Raw genomic sequence first — 19,056 nt, 5'->3', positions numbered from 1 at the left:
GGGGGGGGGGTCAAGTTTTACACAAATCTAATACTTTCTCTGATGAGAATGTAAAAAGTGAATTTTCTCCCACTTTGCATCGTACTTTTTTCCAAAAAGGTTATGTGAGGGGAAGTCAGGGAAAATGATTGTACGAGAAGTAAGGAAAGTTAGGTGAAATGAGGGTGGAGGGCAGGAGAAGGGTGTGAGGGGTATTTTTGGGAAAGGAAGTGGGAGAAGTGGGGGAAATTAGTCAAAACGAAGATGGGGAGGGATAGGTAGGAAATGAGGGATAGGTAGGTAAAGGAAGTGAGGTGAAATGAGTGTAGGAGAAGTAGGTGAAGTGAGACGTGAGAAAGTAGAGATAATATGTGGAAAAAGGGGTAGCGAGTAGGAGAAATAAGGGTATGAGAAGTAGGGGAAGTGTGGGTATTGGAAGTAGGAGAAGTGGGTCGAAATGAAGGGTGGTGACACATGGTAAATGAGGGGAGGAGAATTATAGGAAGCGAGGCGAAATGTGGGAGGCGTAGGAAATAGTTAAGGAAATAGTTCAGGAAATAGTTAAATAGTTAGAAATAGTTAAGGAAGAATTTGGTCTAGGGAGTGGAAGCGAAGGATAAAGTTTGAGGACGGGGAGTAGGGCAGAGTAGGAAAGGGGAATTTAGGGGTATTATGGGGAGAAAGTAGGATAAGTAGGGGAAATTAGCTAAAGCGAAGGTGGGGGTGTAATCGAAAATGAGGAATGTTGATCTAGGGGAAGTGTCGAATAATGATGGATATAGAAGTATGAGAAATGAAGGGTGAGAGAATAGAGAGTGTCTGTTGTTCTGAGAGAAATTATTGAGAGAAATAAGGGATGGATAGGTAAAGGAAGTGCGTGGAAATGAGGGTAGAGGAAGTAGGGGAAGTGAGAGGTGAGAAAACAGGGAAAATACTGTGGAAAAAAGGGGTAGGGAGTAGGAGAAATAAGGGTATGAGAAGTAAGGGAAATTTGGGTATTGGAAGTTGGAGGAGTGGGTCGAAATAAAGGGTGGGGAAAGGGGAATGTAGGGGTAGGAGGGGAAGGAAAGTACGGAAGGGCATAGCTTAAAGGAACTAATAATTGTCCTAATAAGGTATGAAACTTTTTTTTCTAATTTTATGCGACTAATGCGAGTTTTTGAAGCCTATTTTTTCCGTCTTGTAAAAGAAAATAGAAGAAACAATAATATTTTTCGTTTTGCGTTTACCGTTTTCACTTAAACGTGCTATTGATTCGGATCACGATCTCGTTTTCTGGCGTCAGTGCAGGACATCCTGCGCTTGTTAAGCGCGTAACTGCAGAAGTAAATGCATAAGTGCATGCGATTAATTCCAATGCGAAATCATGCAGGCATGCGCGGATAATCTGATTCCCTGCAAGCTGAGTTTGTATCTCGCGCACAGGAACTTACTATAATATAATACTTATGTGGTTGAAAAATTATAGCTTTGAAGTAACATCCTTTATATAAAGGAAATTAGTTTTATTTTTTATTTTTTTCAGCTTCACATCCTGTTGAGCAAATCTTTCAAAGGTGTTATCTGATCTTATCTCAGTGAGGAGTGATCTGCCACATCCTTAACTTAACGATCAGTTATTTTATAATGTGAATAGGTAATGAGTTTCATAATTTCGGTTGAATTTCATTATCTATAAAATTATAGCTAGAAATATTCTATTGAAGAAACTCATCTATCCGGTTTATTTAATTAATTGAAGAGCAAATGTTGAATTTCCTGATTTAAGTAATAAACCACAGGCTATAGTTTTCAGGAAAATGTGACCATGGGAATCAATAACAGTAAATCCTAGGATATCAAGTCGTTGATCACTATGATCCATTTGTGCTGATTAAAAATTAATTTTTAAATTTAAATAAAATTTAAAAAATTTGTTTTAAATTAATATCTCGAATATCAGTTCTACTTTTTACTGAAAATCGTAGGCTAGTTATGACCAACATATTATTTGTAAAACAAGGATGTTATTAGAAATTAATATTTTTTTTCTTACTAAAAAATCATACGGAAAAAAAATGTTCTTGAACCGAAGAAACTATTTTTTTAGACATAAATAAAAAGTTGTTTCAATCAAACAATTTTTGGTTGATTCGAGCAAATATTTGATTCATCAAAGAAATTTTTTTTAATCGACGAAAAATACTCCATATATTAAAAGATTTGGCTAAAGAAGCCAAAAAGTTTAGTTAGATCAAGAAAAGATTTTGATGTATTCAACTACAATAGTTAAATAAAATATTTTAAAAAATTAATTTTAAAAAATAATTAAATTTTTAGTCAAAGACACAAATGTTCAAGTAAAATAATGAATCATCAACCGGAAAAAGTAATTTTTAACAAAACAGTTCCATTTTCAATGAAATAGATAAATTTTCAATTGAAAAGATAAAGTTTCAATGATGAAGAAGAATTTTGAACCAAAGAGTTGGATTTTCTATCAAGAGAGATAGATTTACAACTAAATATAGAATAATTAAGTTTTCAATTTAAAAAAATTAACTTTTAACTATAAAGAAAACAACCAATTATAGAGAACAAAACTCAACAAGGCGAATTTTCTACAAAACAGTTGAATTTTAGACCAGCAAATATGAATTATGAGGAAAAAGTTCATTTTTAAACATATATTTTAATTTTTTACAAAAATAGTCTAATTTTGAAACCAAAAAGACGAATCTTCAGCAGAACAGTTTTAATTTTAAATAAAAAAATGACTTTCTAACAAAAATGTTGAATTTCCAACGAAATAATTAAATTTTTTAATAAAAAGGTAAATTTCCAACCAGAAATGGAATTGTTAAATTTTTAGCTTAGAAAATTTTTTTAGCAAAAAAAAAAGAATTTTCAACGAAAAAGTAGTGACACTTCTTACCCGAGAGGGGACTTTTGAACAAAGGAATTCAACTTTCAGCCAATTGGATCACAGAAAAAACGAAAGATAAAGTTTACGTCGATTCCAGGTGAAAGATTCACCGCAATAAAAATTAACCTTGCCGGATAAACTTCACATTAATCGAAGATAATTACCGATTTTTAACCTGGCCAGGATAAACTTTCGCCATATTATCGCTCCATTTTGATTCGAGTTGTAGCGAGAATCGCGACGCTGGCGCTATCTATCGTCGTTTAACTTCATTAAATTGGAGAGAATTGGGGATTCCCACCTGTCAGTTGTTTTTTGCGCTTTTTGCTAAATGGTATTAAATAAGTTCTTATTCGTCTACAATAGTGTAATTTGTTTCGAAGGAGATACTATATGAGTGAGAAAAATTCTTTTTCTTTTTCTGTTGCTTATTCTACATGTTTTACCGAAATTTGCTCACTCCAGTGTGACGTAGTAGACGAGATCAAAATTATTCTCCTAACCTGGGTGAGGCTTTCGCCGAAATATATTTAATTTTTAACTGTTGCAAGTCTTAACTGCAAAAAATTTTAACTTTTGTTTTTTCTGTGTTCTTTTAAATCTTGTGTCCTGATTTAGAACTCGAATTCACTCATACTTTGCCGTTTTCCCATTGCTGTTAAGGATGCCGTAGCAGACGACAGCTTTTATTCCATCGTAGGATAAATTTTCGTCAAATAGCTTGTAAACTTTAACAGGGGTAAATTTTACATGCAACAAAATTTAACTATAGTTTTTTCTGTGATGATTAAAAAAGAAAGGAATAAAAAATTCAACCAAATTGTGGAATATTCAAGCCAAAAAGGCGAATCGTCTAGAAAACAGTTGAATTTTTAACAAAAAAGTTAAATTTAAATCCAAAAAGATGAAATTCTAACAAAGGAGTTCAATTTTCCATCAGTTATTTGTATTTTTAATCAAGAAATATAAATTTTCAAAAAGAAATCTAATATATAATATTTCAATGAAAAAAATAATTTTTAACAAAATATTTGAATCCTCAACTATAAACCTATAAACAGGTTACTTTTAACCAAGTAATTGCCTTTTTAATAAAAATGGATCAAATTTCTAGAAAAAGAAATGAGTTCTCAACAAGGTATTTCATTTTCAACCGAGAAAGATTCTTTAGTCAAAAGAAAGAGAAAAAATGCAACCAAATTGTGAAATTTTCATGTAAAAAGGCGAATTTTCTAGATAATAAAAGAATTTTCAACAATAAAGATGATTTTTGATTATATAGTTGAATTTTCTACCACAATCTTTTGAATTTTCAATTCAATAAGACGAATAAGACAAGAATGATTTTTTAACAAATTTGTTGAATTTTTAAACAAATAATTAGATTTTTAAGCCAATAATTAAATTTTTAACCGGAAAAGATGAAATTCCCAGCAAAAATATAATATTAGGCTTTCCAACCGCAAAGAATTAACGTTTTACCATAAATAGTAGAATAATTTGATACAAAAATTATTAATACTCAATCGGAATGGTTCAATTTTCTGTTAAAAAAAAATTTTTTTTTCTTTATTTTAGTATAAATGTCTATAAGTGCAAATTATTATTTTGCCTTTAAAAAGTGTCTCTTTAGATTTACATAGTTAAAGTTTTCGTAAAAATGTAATGACTTTTTGACAACAACAAAAATTTAAGAAATTTCTTCCAAAGAATTTCTTTTCCGCACCTGAAAAATATTTAGAAATCCGCAAAAGAGTTTAATTAAAGATAAAAATTTTCACCAATAAATCATGTGTCTTGCACTTGTCAATTATAAAGGTATGTCTCATTTATTTTTCAGACCTTTCGCTACACGATTCTTTACTCAGAAGAGAAAACGGTCCAACCTACTCTGCAATTTGAATTCAATCGACCCGCATTCAGCAAGCCATTTCTTCGTCGAATAAATGTACAGGTAAGTGACACATTCTACAACTCATTAATCCTGAATTGTAGCACATCCTATTTCATGTGCTTCAATTCGTACTTAATTCAATGTAGACATTGCGATCAGGATTTGGAAGGGATCGGCCTATTTTTCCCTATTTCAAATCGCGCGCTGATCGGGAAGAATAGATGGGGCCAGGCTAGTTCTGTTACGCTGTTTTAACCAACTTATATCTAGAACTACTAATCAGGTTCTCACGGGAATTCCCTGCCAGTGCCCGTATAGACCCTCTCTATTTCCTGGTACGTTTAGTCATTCAGCTGCGATATAAATATGTGAAAAACGATTTGCAAACAACAAAATTAATCGGAATATTCAAATATATTTGATACAAATAGTTTTTCTAGGCACAGAGAATAAATAATCTTAACAGTTCCTCAAAGGGTCCTGACTAGAACTCGCTAGTTGTGAGCGATTTTCGCATGGGATGGCTTGTATTAAAAATTCTTCAGTTTCATGAGGGTGGTCGTAGGTAAGGGACCACTAAGAAATCAGAAAAAGTAAAAAAAAATATTGGCTAGGAAAAGATAAGCATTTTTGAAAAAATCTTGCAAAATCCACCTTTACATAATTTTCTTGTAAGTACACTGGAAGTACACTGCCTCTGCAGGTTCGAGGTGAGAGTAGCCGTGGGGTGGAAAAGGAGGATGCGTTCAGTCAAGCGTAACAAACAGTTTGAGGGCCGCACTCTCATCCCGTTAAACCGTTATTCATTCTTGATTTCACAATAATTAGCTTGCCATTTATTTCTAATTTTTTTTCAACTGCTTCCTCCTGAAAATTATAATTTTAATTACAATTATTATTTGGTTGAAAATTCAAAAATTTTGTTTGAAAGTTTTCATTTTTAGTGGAAAACTTCATTGTTTTGTTAAAAGTTTATCTTTTTGGGTGGGAAAAACTAAAATATTTCATGATTAAATATTTAATTACTTGGCGGAAGGTTGTACCACTTTGTTAAATAATCACTTTTGCTATTGCTGAACATTCATAATGTTCGTTGAACATTTATCTCTTTAATTAAAAGTTCTTTTGTTTCATTAATAATTAATATTTTTAATTACAAATTTAACTATTTAAGTGAAATATTCATAGTTTTACTTGAAAGTACATCTCGTTGGTTGAAAGTTTAAGTTTAATGTGTTGGAAAATAATTTTTTTTTTAATTAACTTTTTTGAACTGAAATTATAACTAATCAATTCTTGGTGTGAAAAATTGATTTTTTAAATTAAAATTTTAACTGATAATAATTTGACTAGTTTGTGAAAATTTCCGTTTTAAAAAATTAATTTTTGTATACTGAAAACATTATTTTTTCCATTTTTGGTGGAAAATTAACCTTTTCAAGTTGAAAATTCATTTATTTGTTTGCAAATTCATGTGTTTTGTTAAAAAAATCATCTTAATCGGCATAAAATTACCTTTCTTCGTTAAAAATTCGTCTTTTTTGTTGGAAAATTTGTCTTTTCGTTTAAAGTTTAAACAACTTTTTTTCAATTAAATTTTTTTAAGCAGATTATTTATTTAAATTGAAAATTCATCTCTTTGCTTGTAAAGTTGACTATTTTGTAGAAAAATTTTTTTGTGTCGAAAATCAATTTTTTTACTGAACATGTCTACTCTTCTATTTTTTGTTGAAAATTAATCTTATTTAGTCAAAAATTCTTTTATTTGTTGAAAATCGCCTTTTATGGAAGAAAATTAGTACTTTTGGTTAAAAACTCATCTTTGAGGTAAAGAATTTATCTATATGGGGCGAAAATTGAACTAATTGATGAAAAATTTAACTATTTTGTTAAAAATTTGATTATTTTGTTGATGATATTTTTAAAAATTCACAAAATTATATTTTTCGTTGAGTATACATTGTGGAAATTCAACTGTTTTTTGTTTCTTTGAAAATTCAAATTTTCAGTTAGAGAATTCCAGTGTTCCATAGAAAAATTCGACTATTTTGTTGTAAATTTAATTATTTTGTTGAAAATTAAAAAAGTTTGTTAAAAATTCATTTTTCTGGTCGAAAATTCAATAGTTTATTTTGGAAATTTAGTCTTTTTGGTTAAAGTTGGTTTTATCTGGTTAAAAATTGAACTACTTTGTGAATAATTCTATTTTTCTGGATAAGGATTATTCATTTTGGCGAAAAATTTATCTCTTTGCTTGCAAATTTGACAAATCTGTGGAAAATTAGTGTTTTTTTTTAATCGAAACAGCATTTTTTCTACTTAAACTATTTTTCTTCTATTCATGTATTTTTTCGAAAAATCGTATTTTTTTGTAAAAAAAATTAGTCTCTTTGGTTTAAAATTCATCTACGTAGGGTGAAAATTGCATTTTAATTGATTTCAAATTTTAATATTTTGTTATAAATTTAATTATTATGTTGACAATTCAACTCTTTGTTTAAAAATTTTATTTATTTGTTAAAAATTCAAGTATTTTTTAATAATTAATTTTTTTGGTCAAATATTAAAATGAAAACTTTTTCCCATTTTTGTTTAACTTTCCGGGTTAAAAATTCAACTATTTTTGAATGAAATTCGATCTTCTTTATTTAAATTCGAATATTTGATTAAAAATTCATCTCTACAGGTATAAAATTGCAGTATTTATTTAAAAATTCATTTTTTTTCAAAGTTCAATTATTTTTTGAAAAATCAAACTCTTTGGTTAAAAACTCACCTTTTTTATTTGAAATAAAAAAAAAACACAAATTAGAAATTTTTCATTGCAAATTTTTGTCTTACGTTTATAAAAGATTCTATGTCTAAAATGCATCTCGAAAGTTTAATTATTTTGTTAAAAATGCAACCTTCTGGTTAAAAAGTCACCTTTTTTGGTTGAAATAAATAAACAAATTTGAAATTTTTAGATCTCAATTGAAAAATGTTGTCTTTAGTTTATAAAATATTCTATGTCAAAAATTTTAAAAGATTAGAATTCTGGTATTTGACAAATAATAATAAGGGAAAAACTTTAATTAAGAGAAAAGTGGATTTCTTTTTTAATCGTTTTAAAGATATCGATATTAATATTAAGATTACGCAAAGGATGCAAGATTGATACATTATTATGTACGTATTGACACGGACGCCTCGGAAGAAAGTTCTCTCTCGTTTTGCAAGAATCATTATTTTTAAATGGATTGAAATGAGGAGTCTGTAATTTATAAGGATTGGTAACGCCAAATGATATTTATGCGAGGTGAGCTCAAGCGTTAAATTGATTTATGCGCCCATTAATGAACTGTGGCGTAAGCCAGTGAGATGAGAGTAACGCCACATTGGCTCTAATGAAAAAAAGAGAGATAAAGTTAATGATTATTATTAAAGATAAAATTGTGGCCACTGGATCAGGAAACCGGGAAATGCCCGAAAATTGTATGGGACCAGGAAAAATCTGAAAATGTCGTTGAATTTATTCTTTGGCTGGGAATTAAAAAAATTTCTGGAAAAAATAGGTCAACTTTTGATTTCAACCGTTTTTCAAGTAATTATTTAAATTGTTATCTTTTTCAATTATATCATTCAATTCAGAATGGCTAATTAAAAAATCTTTCACTTTGAATATTTTTAATTTTGAGACTTTAATTTTTAGGTGTACATTTTGATTAAAAGAATTTTTAAATGCAGTTTTAAAGACTTAAATATTAGAAAACAGAGGTGTTTGAAATCGAAGATTTTGGATAAAAAATATTTTTAGTTGGTAGAAACTGTGAATATAATTTAATTCATGATTTTTAAAATTTGACTGTACTTTAAAAAGTAAAAAGTGAATTAGAATTGATTTTACAATACGATTAGGAATCAGTTCACAATTTTAGAATTTCCTTCTTATTGAATTCAAATTATTGTTTTAGTATGAAATGTTTAAAATCAGTAATAACAAATTAAATATTCCGAACTAAAAACAAAAAACTAAACTTTGAGTGTTACATTTTTAACGGTTCTTTGTAAAAAAGCATAATTTTTAATTTTTAATTTTGCAATTCAGAAGTTTTAAAAAAATTCAAAATTATTTCAAAATTTAAAATGATGTACCTATAAGTAATTAGTTACTTTTTCAGAGTGCCTGTCGTACCTAGAAAACCCGGAATTTTCAGGACATTTTTATATTCCTGAAAAAACTGGAAATGTCGGGGATTTTTTTTTAAGTCAGGTATTTTTTTTCGAGAGCGTGCCTAATTTTTTTTAACGGCAATATAAAATTGAATAACAATCATTCTTTATTTGAAAATCCGCTGTTGCTTTGAAATGAATGTTTTAAATGGAAAATTCATCTATTCGATTTTTTGTTGAAAATTGATAGTTTTTAGTTGAAAATTTAAGTATCTGGTTAAAAATTTAGGTTTGAGACTTATCTTTTTGGTTGAAAATTCTTAATTGTTTTGAAATGTTTTCTCTCTCTGAACTGGTTTTGGATAAAATATAGTTTTAGTTGATCGCAACTTAGAAATATAAATTTATGAGTGATTTTTAAAATTGAACTGTACATTAAGAAGTAAAAAATTAATTATAATTGATTTAACAAGACAATTAAGAATCAGTTTACAATTTTAGAATTTCCTCCTTATTGAATTTTAAATATTGTTTCGGTATAAAATGTTTAAAATCAGTGATTATAAATCAAATATTAAAAACTGGAAACAAGAAACTAAATTTTGAATGGTAAATCTTTAATGATTCTTAAAAAAAAAAGAATAATTTTTCAGTATTAATATTTAAATCAAAAGATTTGAAAAAATTCAAAATTATTAAAAAATTTGAAGTGATGTAATGAGAGGAAATTATTTACTTTTTCAGGGTGTATACCCTACTTGGAAAACCTAGAAAACTCGGAATTCTTAGAAAATTGTTGCATATCTGGAAATGTCTGGAAATGTCAGGGAATTTTGTTCAAAGTCAGGGAATGTTTTCGAGTGCGTGCTTAATTTTTTTTTAATTGCAATATAAAATTGAACAACAATGATTCTTTATTTGAAAATTCGTTTTGGGTTTTAAAATTAATGTTTTTAACTAAAAAATGAACTATTTTTTTTTTGTTTAAAATTGATCGTTTCTAGTTGAAAATTTAAGTATCTGGTTAAAAATTTAGGTTTGAGGCTTATATTTTTGGTTGAAAATTCGACAATATTGTTTTGAAATTTTTTCTCTCTCTTGAATGAAAAATCTTTTTTTATTCAAAATTCACCTGTTTTTAATTAAAAAGTAAATTAATTTTTGTTTGAAATATCATCTACTACATTTTTGGTCAGAAATCATCTTCTTTTAAATAAAAAATTAAAAGGTTGAAAGTCAAAATATTTGTTAAAAACTAATTTTTTTGGCTAAAGAGTCATCATATTAATCGATAAGTCATCTCCCTAATTGAAAAGTGATCTATTTAGTTGAAAAATCGTTTTTTCTGTCGTTGAAAATTAATTTTGTTACTGATAGTTTAACTATTTCAGTTAAAAATTTAACTATTTCGTTGAATTTCTTTTTTTTTAAATTAATGTTTATATAATGAAACTGTAATTATTTCAGTTGAGTATTCCATCATTTTAATTAAAATTTCATCACTTTAATTGGAAATATATTTATTTTTGTTTGTTGAAAAATTTCGTTTTCGCTAAAAAATGAATATTTTTGTTTAAAAATTAATCTTTTTGGTTGAAAATTTAAGTATTGTAGCTGATTATTCATCATCATATCAGTTGAAAATTCGATTTTTTAGTTAAAAGTGAAAATCTTTTGTTAAAAATTCATCTACTTGGTTTAAAATTCATCTATTTCAGTTGCAGATTCATCATTTCATTTGAAAATTCATGATTTTAATTCAGAAATTTTTTGTTATAATTTAATTGCTGAAACTGCATTTTATTTTATTGAATGAAAATGTGTACTTTTCCTTTTTTTGTTTTTAATAACTGATATTTTCAAATTAAAAATTAATGGATTTTTTTGCTGAATATCTTGGTAAAAATTCATCTTTCGGATTAAAATTCATCTATTCTTGTTGAAGATTCACCATTTCAGTTGAAGATTTATCAGTATGGCTGAAATTTATTTTTTGTTAAAAATTAATTGTCTTTACTAAAAAATTCACTGTTCCATTTTTAGAAAAGTCTATATTTATTGAAAATTCTTCTTTTTGTTGAAAAATATTGTGTTTTTTATTTAAAAGTTGAACTAAATTATTTGAAAAAACCAACCTAATTTTAACTGATCCTAAAGTCAGATACAAATTATTCTTATGGCGAAATCCTATAGGGATATAAACGCGACTTTTTTCACTCGAAAAGGTTGTACTTAATGAAATTATCAAAATTAGCAGGACTGAAAAAGAAAAAGTCCATTAACAGTAACAAATTAACATGATAAATCTTCAATTTAAAAAATTCATTTTTAACAAAAGAGCTTAATTTTCATTTAATTTCATTTTTTTTATCCTAAAAGATGAATTCTGAACGAAAAATGTAGCGGTTGATATTTTCAAATAAAAAAGATTATTTAGTCAAGAAGAGAAAAAATTCCAACCGACTGCTAAGTTTTCAACCTAAAAGACAAGTCTTAAGCCTGAATTTTCAAACAGATACTTATATTTTGAACTAAAACGATCCATTTTTAACCAAAATAGAATATTTTAATTTTCAGTTAAAAAATTATATTCCAAACCCAAAAATTTTTTTAAAAAATGTCCTGATATTTTAAGGTTTCTCTTAATTTCTCAGATTGCTCTTAAATTTACTCGAATTTTTCCTAAGAAACGAATTATTATGTTTTTAGTATTATTCAAGTAATATATGATGCTAATATGTAAACAAGACCTGTAATATAATTTGCAGGGTGGTCACTGACCGGGAAACCTGGAAAACCGGGAAAAACTGGGAAATGACAGTGAATTTAGTTTTTGACAGGGTATATAAATTATTTCATGATTTTTAAAATAAAATTTTACTTAAAGAATTTAAAAGTCTTATTAGTTAAACAAATGTAAAACCTCGATTGAAACTTTATACACTATTTTTAATTTCGAAATAAATTCAAAATAATATATTCATATCCAGAGCTTTATACTTTTAAAATATTATTTCAGTCTAAAATATTCCATTTTAAATCATTCAATTCGAAATGTTTCAATTAAGAAAAAGAATAATAACTTAATATTTAGAAATATTTGACTTCATTTAAAATCAGTAAACATAAAGTAAATATTCAAAACTAAACAAAAAAACTAAACGTTGAACATTACAATTTTAATCGTTCTTTTTAAAAAAATTTAATCTGTAATTCATATGGTTGAATTTGGATATATAAATAACAATTGAACATCTGTTATTTAAAAAAAAACCAGACATTTTTAGAAGTTTTAAACAAATTTGAAATTATTTTTAAAATTTTACAAGAAATGTCTATGTGTACCGACAAGATACGGTTATTCGTACCAAAATTTGTGCGCGGCCTAATTTGAAATCCAATGTACGAGTAGATTTTGGAAGATTTCGATTAAAAATTTTCGAAGCTTTTTAAGAATTTTGAAAGGATTTTAATAAAATTTGTTCATTTCCGAAGGATTTAAAAAAATAAAATAAACAAAAAATTCAAATAATTTTAAAAGATGTTTAGAAGTTCGGAAAATTAAAAAAAAATTTAACTCTTTAAAAAAGTTCAAACAACATGTCAATGTTTCAAGATTTTGAAATAAAATTTTGAATTTTGAAAGTTGTGTTCGGTTTAAAAACAAATTATTCGTTCAATTCTTAATGTTTCTAGCTGATAAACGCTTAAAATGATATAATTTAAAAAAAAATTGTAATGCATTGATTGATTCTTCAATTTTGAGCATTGAAAATGATAACTTGGATTTATATTTTTGGAACCGAATGCATTTAATTGGAAATTATTCAGTTGAAAAGTGTTGAAAAGCTTCCATTTTACACGTGTAAATTATTGAGTATTTTAATACAACATTTTTGAATGAAAAAACGGTTAAACTTTAATTTTAAAAGTTTAAAATTTAAGAGTTCCACTTTGAGTGCTTTAATTTTCAGCTCAGTTTCTATCACTTAAAATGGAAAAAATTTTGGCATTATAGTTATGGCATGTAGAGAATTATTTCTTTGATTAAAACGGCCACCCCAAATTTGTCAAATTTTTCTAAATTAAACGTATTAATTGAATCCATGGAAACTTGAAGACAACCATTATTTACAATAAACTCGTAAAACTGCATTATATATTCCGAGTGAATTGTATAAAAAAATTGCGAAATAGATTTCATGTCTCTACTGAAAAAAATTATTCCAGTAAAATCTTTTGATGCCTGAAAAAAACCTGGAACTGTCACGGAATTTTTTCTAAAATTTGAGTAGACCGCCTTTTATTCGGAGAACCCTTTCCAAAACTGCACCTAATTTTACCTGATCCTGAAGTCAGATAAACATTATTCTCATGGCGAAGTCCTGTTAGTATATAAATGCGACTTTTTTCACTCGAACCATTTTAATTTACTAAATTGTAAAAATTAACAGGATTGCAAAAGAAACTTCATTGAAACATTCTGTTATGCCGATTTCACATTCGAATTCAGTCCTGTTGTTGTTTTATCAATGACATCTGATAAAAATGGTGTTATTTATTCCTCATAACTGGCATGACGCAACATTCTTTTCCCATGCCATATAATTCTTTGATGGCCGATAATCATGAGTGTATTGGGCATTTACATAAGTTTTCGATGTGATTTAACACATAAGTGCGTGTGACTGGCGCGCAGGTGCAGAGCGTAATGGATAGTGATCAACAGGCGTAAAATAAAGTATTCAAAGCCGGAGACAGCCGTTTGAAGGGAGTGCCGTGTTAAATACACAAGTGGAAAAATCGTATATGCGTCCGTGCACTTGTGAACGTATGTACCTATCTATAAGCATATAATATGTACTACATATCAAGGGAGCAACTTCCGTCAAAGCTAATTTCCGGTTTATCTATGCGCCGCACCGCGCTGTTCATTACACATGATAGAGTGGGCAAGATTCGCGATGGAAAAGTCATTTCAATGCACCATTGCATTTTGCCGGCTTCTAATATCATTGGCGAGATATAATTTATGCTTTTCAGACACTTGCATACATTAACTTATTTTAGAGTCTCATTTTTAGCATAACAAAAGGGAGGATTTCCGCCAGTCAGTCAAATCAGATGGGAAATGGATTCGAAATTATAATATTTTGTTCTTTATCTTTATTACATTTTTTGTCAGAAAAATTGGGTTGAGTCAGTTTTTTTTATGTAAATCATTCAATTTTTTAAACCGCAAAGGAAGGTTGATACGATCGATTCCCGTGTAGAAATTCAAATGGGGAACTAGTCTGGTTCCCGACCATTTGACTCCATTTAAAGTCGGGGGCTAGTCGGGACATGTGGCTAGTCAGGTGACCCGACTTATCCTAGTCGTGGCCTGATCGGGTACTAGTAGTGTTCATATCCTATGCTTAATAATGCATACATTTATGTGATTAAAATTTCGCAAAAATTGTCAAATAATAATTTTAAAAAAAGCTTCAGCTTGAACGCAGCAATTAATTCAATTAATAATTAATAATTAATTAATAATTAATGCATGGTTATGGTAGTCTCTGCTCCAGGTAATTATACTTCGTTACGTGTGGACTGCTGTCTTAAACACTCGACGCGTCATTTCTGTTACGCGAGAGGCGGCACGTCGCGCCCTTGCGGATTTTCTTTAAAGCTACCAATCCAGAACCGCAAAACTAAAATGAAGGTGTTAGCAAAATCTGATCTGTACCGTGCTTAATAGTTTACTACTAGTATAAATAAAATACTTTTTCTTTTTCCAATTTTAATTTCTTGAAGGATTATACTTTATTCACACATGGCAAACCTTTCAGATCAATTTAAAAATAAGCATCTCTAAAAATTTAGAGTCTTATCACTTCCGGCGGACTTTTCATCTGCATCTATATGTATCTTTTCCAATATGGATTTTCTTAAAATTCCATACAAAGGTATTTATAAATATTCCTAGCAATTCGCATTTTTCTAAAAAATACTACAAAAAAATAAGATTACGTCTTTTTGTAGATTTTGATCGTTCTTTTTATAAAAAGTTGATTTTCGTACAAAGTTATTAACTTAGTAATTATTTATTAAGAACTTTTGAGATGACTTTAACATTAATAAATCTTTTCTCCAAAAAACCGTGTAAAATTATTGTTCAATATATTCTTAGTGTTTTAGAATTAAAAAATCATTACGCTTTTTTAGATATTACCTCATTTGATAAGACCTCGCCGAAAACTCAAACATAAGAATAACCCGACCAGAGCCCCACTAGCTCCCGACCAGAGCCTGAACATTATCCGCACGGAAATTAGTAAACAAAAAGGCCCGACCAGCCCTTGACCAACCATCGACCAGGCCCCGACTGAAATTTTGACTACAAAAAGCCCAACTAGCCCCCGGCTGGGTACTTTGTCAAAATTAATAAACCGACTAGCCCCCGATTAGTGTCCGACTTGTAATAGAGCCAAATGGGGTTATTTCCACACGGGTTATCTTAACTGGTAATCCGAGTAATCCAATTTAGTCCAGAGTATTAAACTTGTAATCCGGCGTAATTAATTTGTCATTTGGAGGAATCTACATCAGTAATTGAAATATTTTATATTTATTTTGATAAAAAAATCCGTCAAAGATAATTTCAAGTTTATCTATGCGCCTCACCGCGCTATTCATTATACATTATAGAGTGGGCAAGATTCGCGATGGAAAAGTCATTTCAATACACCAGTGCATTTCGCCGGCTTTTAATCTCATTGGTGAGATATTTCGACTGCAATTATAAATAAATATGTAAATTTTTTTAAAAATCGATCTGTACTTTAAGTATTAAAAAATGAACAATAATTGATTTGGCAAAACAATTCTAAACCCGCTAAAAATTTAAGAATTTACATATTTTATCGTTCAAACTTAAACTATTTTAATTCGAAAGCCATTAGTAATTTAAAAAAAACGTAATCGCCTGATTAAAAATTGTGAGCTATTTTGAACATAAAAATAGCAATGCACCATTGCATTTCTCCGACTTTTAATGTCATTGGCGAGATATAATTTATGCTTTTCAGTCACTTGCATATATTAACTTATTTTAGTCTCTTTTTTAGCATAGAAAAAGCAAATATTTCCGCCAGTCACTCAAATCGAATGGGAAATGGATAAGAAATTATAATATTTTTATCTTTACCTTTATTAACCCTTTCTTTCCACAGCGGGGTACAAAAATACCCCAAGTTTTTATTTCCTTACATTTAAGTATCTAAATTCAATAAAAGCAGATATATAGCAACATTTGTCATGAGCACAAATACCCTTCAGGCTAAATAGCATCGCGCTGGGTCTATTATTATATTTTGAATAGCCGTCTAAAATTTCGTGTGGTATAAAATACCCCCACGTGGCAAGTACGTTTGAAATAAATATTTTGGAGTAAATTTTTTTTTGAGTGTATCAACTTGAGAGATATTAAATATAGACATTCCACTTCGTGAAATCCGACCCGTTGATATGCCATCTCCTCAACGATGCTCCTTATGTAAAAGAAAAGATGACAGAAAGACCAAGAGAGGATGTTAATTAGGTTTGTTCAAAAATGCATGGCAACTTTTTTTGCATGCTAAAGGACGGGTTATTTGAACGGGTGCCGGTTTTGACTTGAAATTTCTCACGTAAAATGTATGGGATCAAATGCATATCAGATCAAATTCAACCGCTCAATTGGGAAGTCTAGTAGTTAAACAAATGTGAACGCCCGATTGAAACTTTATAAACTATTTTCAATTTTAAAGAAACTTCAAAATAATATTCTTAGAATTATTATGTTTTAATTATTAACTTATCTATTTTTATTTATTAATTAATGTTTAAATAATTATTATATTCTAATTTATTAAATTTCAGATATTGTTTCAGTCTAATATCTGAGAATTTTTAAATTTGTTTAAGGAGAAAAAGATCAATTGCTTAATATTTAGAAATATATGAATATTAATTTATAGTCAGTACTTAATAAGTTAAATTTAAGTAATTTAAAACAAAATATAGTTTTTTCAGATTTTGAACAACAAATTCAGAAGTTTTGTAAGAAGTGTGAAAGACTTCAAAAGAATAAAAAAGATTTTCTTAAGATTCCTAGGAAAACTGGATATGATTTTTTTATTTTAAAAAATTGATTTGTTGATGATAAGAAAATTTCCAAAATTGTCAAAAATGAATCTGAAATATTTTAAGAAAATATTTTTAATTATGCGGATTTTCTTTAAGTACAGGTAGGATTTGAGGAAAAATTTAAATAATAAAAAAATGTTTAGAAGTTCTGCAAAAATCTCAAAAGTAATTCAAAATTTGAACAAATCTAAAACAACATTTAGATTTTGCACAATTTTTAAATAAAATTTGGCAGCTTTTTAAGTATTTTAAAACTATTTTAAATGAAAATAATTTTTCTTCTTATTTAAAAATTGTTCAGTTTAAGAAAAAATGTAATCGCTCAATTTTTAATTTTTCTGTAACAATCCTTTTTTAGTTGAAAATTCATCTGTTCTGTTGAAAAATCTTCTTTTTGGGTCCAAAATTCAAATATTTGGAAGGATAGTGAATCTTTGAATGGAAATTTAAATATATTTTTGAAAATACTTTTTTTGTTTGTTTAAAATTAAATTAATTTCTCAAACTGAAAATTTAACTATTCCATTCTTAGTTAAAAATTCGAACATTTGATTAAAAAGTCCTTTTGTCTGGTTGAAGATTCTTGATTTTACATTCAAATAGTTTGATTCAAAATTTAACTATTTTGTTAAAAATTAGATACTTTGTGTCAAAATTAATTTTCTAAGCTGAAAATATAAATGTTTTATTTTTTGTCAAAACTCTTCTTTTTAGTAAAAAATTAACATTCTGGCTTGAAAATTCATCTTTTTAGTTAAAAATTGAACTTCTTTGGTGAACAATTTAACAATCGTGTTGAAAATTCCTTTCTTTTTTATATTGGTAATTGAAAAGTAAACTTTTTGGTTGAAAATTCATGTATTGTGTAAAAAAATTTCATTTTTGATAGAAGATAATTCTTCTTGATTAAAAAATGTAATGCCTGGGGTGAAACTTAAATTAGATTGTTAAAAATGAATTTTATTGGTTGAAAATTTAACTATTTTGTTAAAAAATCGTTGTGCTTATTTGACAATTTATTTTATAACTGAAAATGTAAGTATTTCAGTTAAAGTTCATCTCAGAGTGTAACAATTTGTTTGAAAAATTAATTTTATTTAGTAAAAAAATAATTTTTTCAATTGAAAAGTCAAATGTTTCTTTTAAAGTTAATCAGTTAAAAATTCAGTTTTCTGGTTAAAGATATTTGATTTTAATTATAAATAGTTAGGTTAAAAATTTAACTACTCTTTTGAAAATTGGTTATTTGTTGTTGTTTTTTTTTTTTAAATTAATGTTTTGAACTGAAAATTTAACTATATCATTTTTGGTAAAAATTTGTTTTTCTTATTTGATGATTCTTCATTTTAGTTAGAAATTCGTCTTTTCCGTGAAAAATTTAACTACCTTGTTAGAAATTTATTTTATTGTTAAAAATGTAACTGTTCGTTTGAAAATTAGCTTTTTTTTACTAAAAAATATTTATTTGTTAAAAATTTGTATTTTTAGTTGGAAAATTCATAAGTTTAATTGAAAATGTTTCTCTTTGTTCAAAGATTGGACTGTTTTGTTGAAAACTTGTTTTGTTCTTGTTGAAATTTAAGTTTTTTTTTAGTAAAAATTGATCGTTTTGAATTAAAAATTGGAATATTTGCTTATGAATTAATGTATTTTTTTGAAAATTCTTATTTTTCTCCGAAAATTAATATTCTTTGTTGAAAACTAGTATTTTTGGTTTTAAAATTCATCTATTTTGGTAGAAATTTTATTTTCATTGGTTGAAATATGAACTATCACTGTTTGAAAAAGCAATTGTTATTGACTGAAATATATAAAATTCTGATAATTATTGAATAATTTGGCAATCTTAGTTGAAGAAAATCGAGCATTCGCTTAAAAACTTATCTTTTTAGTTATGAAAGTCAATTATTTGGTTCAAAATTAACTATTATTTAAATAAATTAATTATTTTAAT

At 27.5% G+C, this 19,056-nt stretch overlaps 1 protein-coding gene across 6 annotated transcripts in view; it reads left to right on the top strand.

The window, feature by feature from the left end:
• Window positions 1-19,056, top strand: part of LOC117174057 (tubulin polyglutamylase TTLL4-like) — a 754,936-nt gene that overhangs the window by 471,953 nt on the left and 263,927 nt on the right. For all 6 annotated transcript variants that reach the window (XM_033362718.1, XM_033362713.1, XM_033362717.1 and 3 more), the window contains one exon: window positions 4,725-4,838. The gene's annotated coding sequence lies outside the window, so the exon portion shown is untranslated. The remainder of the gene's footprint in view (window positions 1-4,724; window positions 4,839-19,056) is intronic.

The sequence above is a fragment of the Belonocnema kinseyi genome, chromosome 6 (assembly GCF_010883055.1).
Source record: "Belonocnema kinseyi isolate 2016_QV_RU_SX_M_011 chromosome 6, B_treatae_v1, whole genome shotgun sequence".
Classification (NCBI taxonomy): Eukaryota; Metazoa; Arthropoda; class Insecta; order Hymenoptera; family Cynipidae; genus Belonocnema; species Belonocnema kinseyi.
This window is presented reverse-complemented; position numbering and strand designations above follow the sequence as displayed.